The 12,193-nt window shown below is 37.7% G+C and overlaps 1 protein-coding gene across 3 annotated transcripts in view; it reads left to right on the forward strand.

The window, feature by feature from the left end:
- ASXL2 (ASXL transcriptional regulator 2) overlaps positions 1-12,193 on the forward strand; it is a 122,100-nt gene that overhangs the window by 55,488 nt on the left and 54,419 nt on the right. Inside the window, exon 1 of one of the 3 annotated variants that reach the window (XM_019712757.3) lies at positions 4,318-4,476. The exons of the other annotated variants lie outside the window; for them this stretch is intronic. The gene's annotated coding sequence lies outside the window, so the exon portion shown is untranslated. Of the gene's footprint in view, positions 1-4,317; positions 4,477-12,193 lie in introns of those variants that run through there. 3 annotated transcript variants of the gene reach the window in all.

A 12,193-nucleotide genomic window follows, 5' to 3' on the forward strand; every position in this document is an offset into this window, starting at 1 on the left:
CATGGAAGTGATATGTCATTTTCATTACATCATATCAGGAGGCACTGATTTCAATTTGTCCCATTATTGGTGTAGGTAAGTTTTATTCCTTGGTTTATGTGATGTCTGCCAAGTTTCCCTACTGTAAAGGTATAATTGTTTTGTAATTAATAAGTATCTTGTGGGGGCAGATGGGTGGCTCAGTTGGTTAGAGCGTGAGCTCTGGGCAACAGGGCTGCTGGTTCAATTCCCACATGGGCCAGCGAGCTGCGACCTCTGCAACTAGAATGAAGACTGAGCTACTGCTGAGCTCCCAGGTAGCCGGGTGGCTCAGTGGGTTAGAGTGCATGGTCTCGGCTGCAAGGTTGCCAGTTCGACTCCCACAAGGGATGGTGGGCTGCGCCCCCTGCAACAACGGCGACTGGACTTGGAGCTGAGCTGCGCCCTCCACAACTAAGATTGAAAGGACAACAACTTGACTTGGAGCTGATGGGTCCTGGGAAAAAACACTGTTCCCCAAGAAAAGTCCTGGAAATACACACTGTTCCCCAGTAAAGTCCTTTTCCCCTTCCCCAATAAAATCTTAAAAAAAAAAAAAAGAAAAAGTATCTTGTGGGGGTAGATATTTTGATAATATGTAGATACCTCATTTCTTTTTTTAAAATTTTTATTGGGGAATATTGGGGAACATTGTGCTTCTCCAGGGCCCATCAGCTCCAAGTTGTTGTCTTTTAATCTAGTTGTGGAGGGCGGATACCTCATTGTGCCTTTGCCCACTAGTTTTAGCATGTCATTATTAGTTGCTTAAAAATGTTACCACAAACTTAGCAGCTTTAAACAACACACCTTTCTTATCTCAGTTTCTGTGTGTCAGGAATCTGGGCATGGCTTTACTGGGTCTTCTGCAAGGCTGCAGTCAAGTTGTTGGCCAGGGTTGGGTTCTTATCTGAAGGCTTAATTGGAGAAGGCTCCACTTTGAAGCCCAAGTGGTTGTGGCAGGATTCAGATCCTGGGGGCTTCTCAGGCTGAAGGGCTTCAGTTCCCAGCTGGCTGTTGGCTAGAGGCTGCCCTGGGTCTGTCTGACCTACATGCTTCCTCAAAGCCAGCAAGGGAGAGTCACCTCTCAAAGACACTGAGATCTTTTGTAACAGTCACTGAAGTGACATCCTACTACCTTTGTTGTATTTTATTAGTTAGAAGCAAGTCACAGGTCCCACCCACACTCAAGGGGAGGGGATTGCACAGGGTGTGAGTACCAGGAAGTGAGGCTAACGGGGGGTCATTTTAGAGTATGTCTGCCACAGCATCCATTGGTAATATTGGCTTGAAATGTGGTTGCCACATAATGGTGATTTTCTAATTCCATTATTTCATCTGTATTTCTTAGTTGGAATACTACTGCAAAGAATTCTCCTTCATTCATTGATTTGTTCATTTATCTATATCAGTATAACTCATAGATTCTTATTCTATGGATTATTGTTTTTTACTATAATCTTTTATTGTTCGAGAATAAACATCAGTTTAATCCCTGTACAAACATCATTAAGAGAAATCTTTAGTATGGGTATGTAAACACATTTGAGGTATAATGAATTGTTTGTCAAATATACTTTAGATTAAAGATAAATTTTAACCCGTAAATTATTCTACTACAGGTTTGCAAAAAAGCCTTTGTATTTCTATTTGAAAACATACTTCAATATAACAGAGTTTCAAGTTATCAAAATGTCATGATTGCTTTTATATTGATACTCTTTAACTGAAAACCTAATTTTTTCTCCTGAAGTCATTACCGTATAATTGAAATGATTAAAAATTTTGGTGATATGATCTAAATACACTCAATTCTAAAACCACTAGATCCTCTCACCTTCATCTTCCGCTTGTCCCTTGATGTTTGAATGTCACATGTAGGTGTCCCTTTTCTTTGTATTTGTGGGCATCTGTGACGGACTCTCTTTTCCTTCTTGTACCTTGTTATTCACTGTGTCTTTTCTCTTAGAGTGGATGTCGTTCACTTCAATCTGAATAGAGTTTCTTACCTGCTGTTCTAGTTTTTGTTTTGTTTTTCATAGCATGGGATGTGACAAAGAAAGTGATTTTGAAAAAGAGCTTTACTCTATTTCAGAAGTTACATTGTTTTAATAATTCATATATTTTTGGCCTGTTTAATATTTTTGTAAAAGTGATTCCTGATACCCCCCCAAAAAAAGTTAATAATGAAAAAATATACAGTGGGAAAAAGTTTTTTTGAAATTCACTAGCTAAGAATAACCATTGTTTATTGCATTTAATTGAAGAAACTAAGAAAATTGATATGCTTCAGTTTTTTTCACTGAAGTATATTAATATACTTCATTTAGGATATTCCTAAATGATCTCTGAAGTAGAAGTAAAAGAAAATAGAAAAATTCTGAAGGTGTGTTGTCATTTTTAAAATGAAAGTTGCAAAGAATAGAAAACATTTACATGTATATTACCATAATTGCAACTGTCTACTTTTCTCCCCCCTTTAAACCATTTTCTCCATTCCTGAATTGTTTATTTTGGTACATTTCTTTGTTGGCTGGATTTAAGTCCATGGGTGATCTTTTCCCTGAGTTCTTATGGGCTTAATAATGTCTTCTGTTGCTTCTTTGTTTGAATGACATCTTGACTGAATATAAATACTTTTGTTAACTTTTCTTAACAACTTTGTTTATTGTCTTTTGGTATTGAGTATCGCTAAGAAAGCAGATGTTCCTGCATTATACAGGGCTTATTTTTATTGGTCAGTTTTGCTGCATAACAATGTCAAAATTTCAGTGGCTTACAACAACACATAATTCCTTTTCTTCCTTGTGTCTTTAAATTCGCTGGGGTTCAGTTATTATTGCCTAGGCTTGATTCTAGGCTGTGGGTTGTTCTCTGTTCTGGAATTAGTGGGCAGTCTCAGGTGTAAGCTAAATATGCAAGCACACTTTAACCTCTTTCTGTCATGTCTGTTCTCATTTCACTGACCAAATCTGGTCTTGTGGCCAAGCTTAGCATCAGTGTTGGGCAACAAAATGTATTTCACGTACTCTATGTACTGCAAGGTAATATGATGGAGAGAGTAAATGATGAATTATGAACAGTAATTTAATCTGCCACTTTTGCTTTTCATGCCTAGATCTTGGCTTAATTGTTTCTTAATCCTTGGAAGTTCAAGATTTAGAAAAAAATTAAGATACATATTTCTGAGTATTTGAGTGCTTAAGTTAATCTGTGCAGTTTTGAATAGCACCTTACCTCTTCCTGTTATGTGCTGTTGAGGTGGCTTTGACTTCTGGTAACCCTGTCATTGAAGGATGTCCATAGTGTCCTGTCCTCACAGCCCTGCTCAGCTCCTGTAGACTCATGCCTGTAGCTTTTTTTATGGAGTCAGTCCATCTCATGTTTGGTCTTCCTCTCTTCCTGCTGCCTTCTATTTTCCCAGCATTGTTGTCTTTTCTGAAGAACCCTGCCCTCTCGTGATGACCAAGTAGGACAGTTTCAGGTTTGTCATTTTTGCCTCCGGTGATATTTTAGGCGGAATTGGTTCATCTTTCTGGAAGTCCAGTGTATCCGTAGAGCTCTCCTCCAACATTATAGTTTAAATGAATCCATTTTTTTCCTATCAGTCTTCTTCACTGTCCTACTTTTGTATCCATGCATACTAATTGGGAATATGAGGGTGTGGGTAATCTTAGCCTTGATATGTAATGACGTATCTTTGTTCTGGGTGATCTTTCTTCCTATTTCTTCCATTGCTACCAGCCTGAGTCTCAGCCTTCTCTTTGTTTCTTGGCTGTGGTCTCCATTTGACCTGATGACTGAACCATGGTGAGCAATAGCTTTAACACTCTCAGTGTCCTCGGTGTCTGTGTGAAACTTGTGGATTTCCTCTGTACTCATGACTTGTCTTGATGTTCAAATGCAGTCCTGCTTTGGCATTTTCTTCCGCTCTCATCAGAAGTTGTTTCAAATCATTGTCACTGTCTACAGCCATACCCTGATCTCGTCTCAAATCATTGTTACTTTCTGCTGGTAAGATGGTGTCATCTGCATATTTTAAGTTATTGATATTTCTTCCAATTTTCTCTCCACCCTTTTCTGAGTCTAGCTCAGTTTTCCCGTATATGTCCTGCGTACGCATTATTAAACAAATAGGGAGATAAAATGCACCCTTGTCTAAAACCTTTGGCTACAGGAAATCCTGCTGTCTCTTCATATAGTCTGTCCTGACAGTGGCTTCCTGTCCACAATACAGGTTACGCATGAGGACCATCGAGTGCTGAGGCCACACCCATTTCTGTCAGAGCTGCCCATAGCTTTTCATGATCTACACAGTCAAAGGCTTTGCTGTAGTCTCAAAGCAGACTAATGTCTTCTGAAGTTCTTGGGGGCACTGCGATATCCAGGGAATGCTCACAATTAGATCTCATCCTTTTCTGAATCCGGCTTGAACATCCAGCTTTTCTTGCTCCATATAAGGTAGAAATTAATTCCCTTTTATTTCTTGAATAGTCTGGCGAAGATCTCTTGTTTTTCGGTTTTTTTGTTCTTTTCTATTTGTTTACATTGACTATTGTGATAATTCTCTTTATCTCTACTTGATAGTCTGCGTTCAGGATTCTAACCCTGCTTTTTTGTCACTTTTTACTTTTGTCTGTCGCCTAACAACTTTCAGTGTTTCTTCTATCATCCACCTTGACTTTTTCTTTCCTTTTTACTTCCTGCATTGTTTTCTCATTCTTCCCTAATAATATTTCTAGTTTCAGTCTACAATTCTTCTGGTTCTTGGTCAATTAAGTTTATCAGTGCAAATCTGTTTTTTATATAGACTTTAAATCCATCGGGAATGTTATTTACTGTATATTTTGGCACTATGATTCTTTTGGTGCTCTTCTTCAGCTTTACTGTAATGTTCCATATTAATAGTTTGTAGTCTGTACTACAATCTGCTCCTGGTCTTGTTTTAGGAGCGAGAATACATCTCCTGCCTCAAATTACATTGTCCATTTGATTTCTGTATTGGCCGTTTAGTGATGGCCATGTATACAATTGTCTGTTCGGTTGTTTGAAGCTTGTGTTTACAATGGACAAGTTGTTGGCTTTGCAGAAATCTACGAGCCAATCTCCTGCTTCATTTCTAACCTGTAGTCTAAACTTTCCAACATTCGATTCTGCATTATTTCCTCCTTTTGTGTTCCAGTCACTTATAATTATCAACATGTCTTATTTTGCTGTGTGATCAGTTTCTTGTATACTTGCATCAAAGCTTTCAATTTCATCTTCAGCCTCTGCAGTTGGAGCATAGGCTTGAATGATGGTTATGTTAATAAGGCTTTTACATTATCATTATTATTCATAAATGTAATATTTTCTCATTGGTAGAAGGGAGTTGTTACCTTGGAATATTCTCCTCTACCTTTCTTTTGTTTCACTATCTGTCATTTTGAATGCTTTAACCTAGGTGTTTTGTGTCAGTTAAGATATTTTAGTTATAAATAATAGGAAATGCAATATAAATTGGCTTACACCTTGAAGGAAATTATTCATGTAATATAAGTTAAAAAAAAAACACAGGCAAAACTTGATCCAGGTATTCTAGCAGTTTGATCAGTAAGTATCTCATCTCTACTTCCTTCATTTTTATTCCATTTTCATCAGGCTCACCCATTATATTTTCAGGATTACGCTTGTAGGTCCTAGAACCTTTCTGCTTTGGGGTTCAAATATAGAAGAGAAGAGAGAATCTGCTTCCCAGAGAGGTTAAATTAAATCGCATGTCATTGAATCTGCTGGCCCACAATGGAGTCATATGTTAAATTAAAAATTTTTAAATTACAATATACATAGTTATATGTATTTAGGAGAAGTATTGGTTTCTGTACAGCATTGGGGTGACTTCCTCTGACAAGAGACATTAAGGCTGAAATCTGAGGAGTGAATTGGAGCTTGTGAGGAGAAAAGGTGAGGGTTATCATTGTAAGAGAATCATTACTGTTTCCCCCAAAATAAAACCTAGCTGGACAATGAGCTCTAATGCGTTTTTTGGAGCAAAACTTAATATAAAACCTGGTATTACATTATTATATTATATTATATTATATTATATTATATTATATTATATTATATTATATTATATTATACCCAGTCTTATTTTACTATAGTAAAATAAGAGTAAAATATACTATAGTAAAATAAGAGTAAAATAGTAAAATAAAACTGGGTCTTATGTTGATTTTTGCTCCAAAAGATGCATTAGAGCTCATTGTCCAGCTAGGTCTTATTATTGGGGAAACAGGGTAGCTAGTGCAAAGGTCCAGAAGTCAGAAGAAATGTAAGTTACACAATGGAAAGAAGGCTGGGTCAGAGAGGGTGTGGGAGGATGGGCGTGGTGAGATCACGTTGATAACTCTGGACTTTATGCTAAGATACATTCTGATGTCATGGATGAAGTTTAATCTGGGCAGAGGTGTCATGATTTTTTTTGTCACTCTGGCTTCAGAGTGGGGCATTGATGGGGCTGAGGGTGAACTCTCTACTACTGCTTGAGGTAGGGAACGTTGGAATACCACGAGAGTAGAGTAGGGGAGCAAGTTGTTAAGGTCACTACCACAGTTACTGACTCTCTGTGACAAAACACTTTGTCCCAAATTACAAAGTAGGTGGTATTCACTCCACTTTGAAATAGAGATGGAAAAAATCATTTGGAGATGAGAAAATTAAGGTTAAGGGTGTTTAAAATGACTTGCTCATGGCTATAATCAGATCTGAATTCAGATTGGTATAAATACATAAACCTAGCTCTTTTGGCCACACAGTGAAAGTCTCCTTTCATGAGTTACTGTATTTGCTTCACCTGTGCAGTGTGTAATTATAGACATCAGGTCTTTTAGCCCTACCCTACTAGCTACTGCTAAGGAACTACGTATTTTTACTAAAGAGGGAACTAAATCAGCCTATTGGCAATATGAGTGAAGTTACTTCTCTTCTTGGGCCTTGTGTATGAAACATCGGAGTATGTTTCCTTCCCTGAGATAGACTCAGCATAAAATTAGAAGGCTGCACTTGTTCCTTTCCTTAAAAGAGCACCGCCCCCCCACCCCACCCTTGCCACTTGTTCATCTCGGGTCTCTTGAGCATGGACAAGAAAAATTAAAAGCTGCATTGTCTCATGATAGTTATGTAATCTTTTGAGGTGTTCTTCTTTCAGCTGGTTTGGGTGTCAGAAATTATTCCGTATTATTAGGTTGGTGCAAAAGTAATTGTGGTTTCGAACTGAATTTTAAATCGTTATAACTAGGCTCCACCCACATCTTTATTAATCAAAATAGGAACCATTACAATCAACACATTTTTGCCAGCGAGAAATAAGTTTGTGTATTCCTGTAGCGTAAAAATCCATGCCTCGGGATTCAATGAACTCTTGGAAAGCATTTTCGCATCCTGCTGGTTGTGACGCGTTTTCCCTGCAAAAATTGTCGAGATGCTTGAAGAAGTGGTAGTCAGTTGGTGAGAAGTCAGGTGAATGTGGCGGATGAGGCAAAACTTCGTAGCCCGATTCGTTCATCTTTTGAAGCGTTGGTTGTGTGACGTGCGGTCGGGTGTTGTCGTGGAGAAGAACTGGGCCCTTTCTGTTGACCAGTGCCGGCTGCAGGCGCTGCAGTTTTCAATGCAGCTGATAGATTTGCTGAGCATCCTGCTCAGATGTAATGGTTTCGCCGGGATTCAGAAAGCTGTGGTGGATCAGACCGGCAGCAGACCACCAAACAGTGATCATGACCTTTTCTGGTGCAAGTTTGGCTTGGGAAGTGCTTTGGAGCTTCTCGGTCCAACCACTGAGCTGGTCATCGCTGGTTGTATAAAAGCTACTTTTCGTCACACGTCACAATCCAATTGAGAAATAGTTCGTTGTTGCTGTGTAGAATAAGAGAAGATGACACTTCAAAATGATGATTTTTTTTGGTTTGCAGTCAGCTCGTGAGGCACCCACTTACCGAGTTTTTACCCTTCCAGTTTGTTTCAAATGCCGAACGACCGTGGAATGGTCGATGTTGACTTCGTCAACTTTTCTAAGAGGATCAGCTTCGATGATTGCTCTTAATTGGTCGTTGTCACCTTCTGATGGCTGACCACTACGCTTCTCATGTTCAAGGCTCTCGTCTCCTTTGCAAAACTTCTTGAACCACCACTGTACTGTATGTTCGTTTGTAGTTCCTGGGCCAAATGCGTTGTTGATGTTGCGAGTTACCTCTGCTGCTTTATGACCCATTTTGAACTCGAATAAGAAAATAGCTCGAATTTGATTTTTATCTAACATAATGTCCATAGTCTAAAATAAATATAAAATAAACAACAAGTAATAAGTCATTGGCAAAAAAAATAAAGTGATAAATGCACATTAAAATGATATAACATAACCACAGTTATTTAAGGATGTATTCCAATAACTGACCCTCGAACAGCATGGGTTTGAACTGCACAATCCACTTAAAAGTGGATTTTTTCCAATAAATATCTGTACTGTTTTCCATCCACGATTGGGATGGCATTCCGCGGATGTGGAGGGCTAACTGAATACATTTATCTACACCATTTTATATAGGGGATTTTGGTACCCACAGGGGCCCTGGAATCAATCCCCCACATGTACCAAGGGACAACTTAAGTTTTGGGGAGTCAAGTTACACGTGGATTTTTGACTGCGTGGGGGGTTTGGCACCTCTAACTCCTGCATCGTTCAAGGGTCAACTGTACTTGACTTTACATTGGTATTGATGTCCTCAGTACCAGGGTTTGTTTAATTCCTGCAGAAGATGCCTATTCCTTCCAGTTATTCATTTATTTACTTGTATAATTCTGGAGTTACTTCCCTTGAGCTGTATTCCTTCCATTATGGGCAGTGTATCCTATTTTTCTTCTCTGCCATTGATTCATTATTTACAAAATTAAACTGTCAGGACTCTCTGATTTTTTATATTTTCCTGAAATAAAATCTAAGTTTTTGTTTTAAACAGTACCATGTTCTGTATATCTTGTGGGTTTTTCAAAACTTTCTTACTACCTTCAAAGGAAAATTATACCCAGATTTACAAGGAGATACTATGATGGTGTCTGTATCTCTTTTACCACATCTTTTCACCAGACGTGTGTGCCATTTACTTTCATTTTATGGGTTTTACTTTAAGGGTTTTATTGGTTTGGTTTGGTTTGGGTTGGGGTTTTTCTGATTTGTTTTGTTTTGATTCTAGGTACTAAACCCTAGACCAGATTGTTTCTCTCTCTCTGACTTACAGCATATTACATATACAGGTCTGCAGTCTCGATTTCGTAATTCCCAAATTAAAAATGTGTGAAAAAGTTTTTTCCATGCATTTGTTACCAAAACTAATGTGACAACACTTCTTTTGAACTGACATGAAACCATATGTAATCTTTATCTCACTTTGTGTGAATAGTCATGTTTCATTGTGTTTGGTTATGGGATGCTGCCTCTAACTTTTCTGGTGGTATTACATCATATATGGCGTATTGTGTTACCTTTTTAAAACCCAAAAGATTTTTATGTCTGAAGCATTTGTCCTGCAGTGTTTTGGGTCAGGGGTTATTGACCTATATCTATATTAATAGCACTGATTGAACTACAGTGTTCTGTGGTTATTTGTTCCCTTCTCTCTCTCCCCTTTTAGAGTCCAAGCTAAGAAAGCTTTCCTCTTTTGAGCTACAGACCTAGGTTTTTGGCATAACCAGGGTGGATACTTAATGTTGAAATTGAATACCATTAATTGGGGCAGACTTCTACCCAGATAAGTTATTGAACTGAAGATTATAGCATATTTTTTCACTTGGTTATATGTTCTTTTAAAAAGCAGTCTCTTTCCTGTTCTTTTTTTTTTTTTTTTTCTTACTGGAATCTTGGCTCTACCATTTACTAATTCACTCTTGAACAGCTCACCCAACACCTTTATACATTACTTTGTTTTTTTGGGTAAAAATTGTGTAATCATTTTGCTTGTCTCAAAGGATTGTTGTGAGGGCTAAACAAAGTTGTTTCCTGGAATTTAACATTCCCTTTACTATTACTGTAGCTGTTACTGATTCATATCCTGTTGGTTACTTTACTAACATATAGTCAACCATTCCCTCATTAATGGATTTTGAGGTCATTTTCAGTGCTTTGACACTTTTAACAATGCTGTAGTTAATCCTTGCATATATGTCCTTAAGTCCTGTGGCCTTATTTTTGTAGGATAGATTAAAGTGGGATTGTCATACCAGTGGCCCCTAATACTCGTATATATATATATATATATTATTTTAATGGATACTTCCATGTTACTTTCCTAAGGCAGAACTGAGAAATAGCAGGATGGAGTGGGGAATGGTAGCAGTTTTCAGTCCCACCAACAGTCTGTAAGAGTGTCCATTTGCCTAGAACCTTGCCATCAGAGTAGATCTTAGCAGCTCCTTTTTTTTTTTTTTTTAAAGTAATTATAGGTTCACAGGAAATTGTAAAAATAATCCCATGTATATACCTCACCTAGTTTCCTCTGGTGGTAACATCTTACATAACTGTAGTACTATACTGCAAGACTTGAATCCATTTGATTTTTCCCAGTCTAACCAATGGTATCTTGATGTAATTTGTTTTCCTTTGACTATTATTACGTTTGGGCTTTTTTTGTGTGTGCAATTGGCCATTTACATTGCGTGTTTTATGATCATTTGTTCATATTTATCCATTTTTTCTACTTGGTTCCTTGTGTTTTCCTAAAAGAAGCTCTCTTAGAACTATTAATTTTTTTGTCTGCCATTTGACTTGCAGTTGCCTATTCCAGCTTCATATACTTTTATAATCTTGTTGATCATATTTTTTTCCTGTATAAAAATTTTTATTCAGTTTCTTTTGTTTTTGATTGTTAGGTTTTCTCTCGTGTAGAACAGAGATACATACAGGTTTCTGTATTCTGTAGGTTGTACTATTTTCTTTTAATGCCTTTTACTGTTTACATTTTTGGCTTTAATCCATTTGGCTATGTTTTTGTATATATTGTGAGAATTATTTTCCCCAGATGTACAACATGATAGGTCAACACTAATTATTAAATAAATTACTTTATTTAGGACTCTTTCAGTTCTTGTGACTTAAAACCTCCAAAAAATTACAAAGGTAAGATTGGCTTAAGACAAGGCTTGATACAGTGGCAAAAGTAATACTGCTGAAAAAACACATTTCTGTTTTCCTCTTTTCTCAATTCTGCCTTTTTGGGTGTTGAATTTTTCACTATAATCCTTGCCTAGGTGTTCCTCAGTCTGTCCTGTGTGTTGTTCCACTCCAGTTCCAGATAATTCCCCCACGATCACATGATGACTGAAAGTTTTAGGCATGACTTCTTCATACTCACTCAGAGGAAGAGTCTCTTTCTAAAGCTTCCCTGGAGAGCAAGTTTCCTTTCCCAAATGCCCAAGTAAATAGCAGCTTAGCTTGTCGGCCTGGATTAATCAGGTCATGTTCCTGAATCTGTGGAGATGGGGAGTAGGGTACATACAGAAATGCTGATGGGCTTTTGCAACCAGAAAATGGTGCTTTAACAGTTTGGATTTATACCTGTGATGAGCATGGGATCAGTTCCCTGTCAACTACATGAGTGAGGGTGGGAGAGGGATAACCTTTCACAGGAAATTTTAGGTAGTGTTTCCAGAAGAAGAGGGAACAGATGCCAGGTAGTCAAACCACAGGTGACTGTCATGATGCTGTCTTCTTCCTACAACACAGAAATAGTACCTTATTAGGATCTATTTCTGCATTTGTCTATTTATCCTGTTCCAGAAACATACTGCTTTAATAGTGGCGTAGGGTGCATTTTAATACCTTCTTAAGTAGTTCTCCCATCATCCCTATCCGTCCAAATTTCTTGGCAATTTTTATATATTTTCTTGATAAAAACTTTGGGATTCTGACTAGAATTGCATTATGTGTATTTTTAACGTGGAAATAACCAAATTAGATAAACATAACTATGAAAATCAACGTGGAGACACTCAAAACTTTCATCAGCAAAAGGTTTTTCTTTATTTTCTTTGTTGTCCTCCGTCTTCTTTCTAGTTTTTGACCCTCAACATTTCCACAGTACCAAAGGACAGTGGACGCATGACCCTGCTTTCCCCACAGAGAACTCTTATCTTTAGGAATACCCTAGAT

This window comes from Rhinolophus sinicus, chromosome 2 (genome assembly GCF_057876585.1).
Source record: "Rhinolophus sinicus isolate RSI-liver-muscle chromosome 2, RSI-T2T, whole genome shotgun sequence".
Lineage (NCBI taxonomy): Eukaryota > Metazoa > Chordata > Mammalia > Chiroptera > Rhinolophidae > Rhinolophus > Rhinolophus sinicus.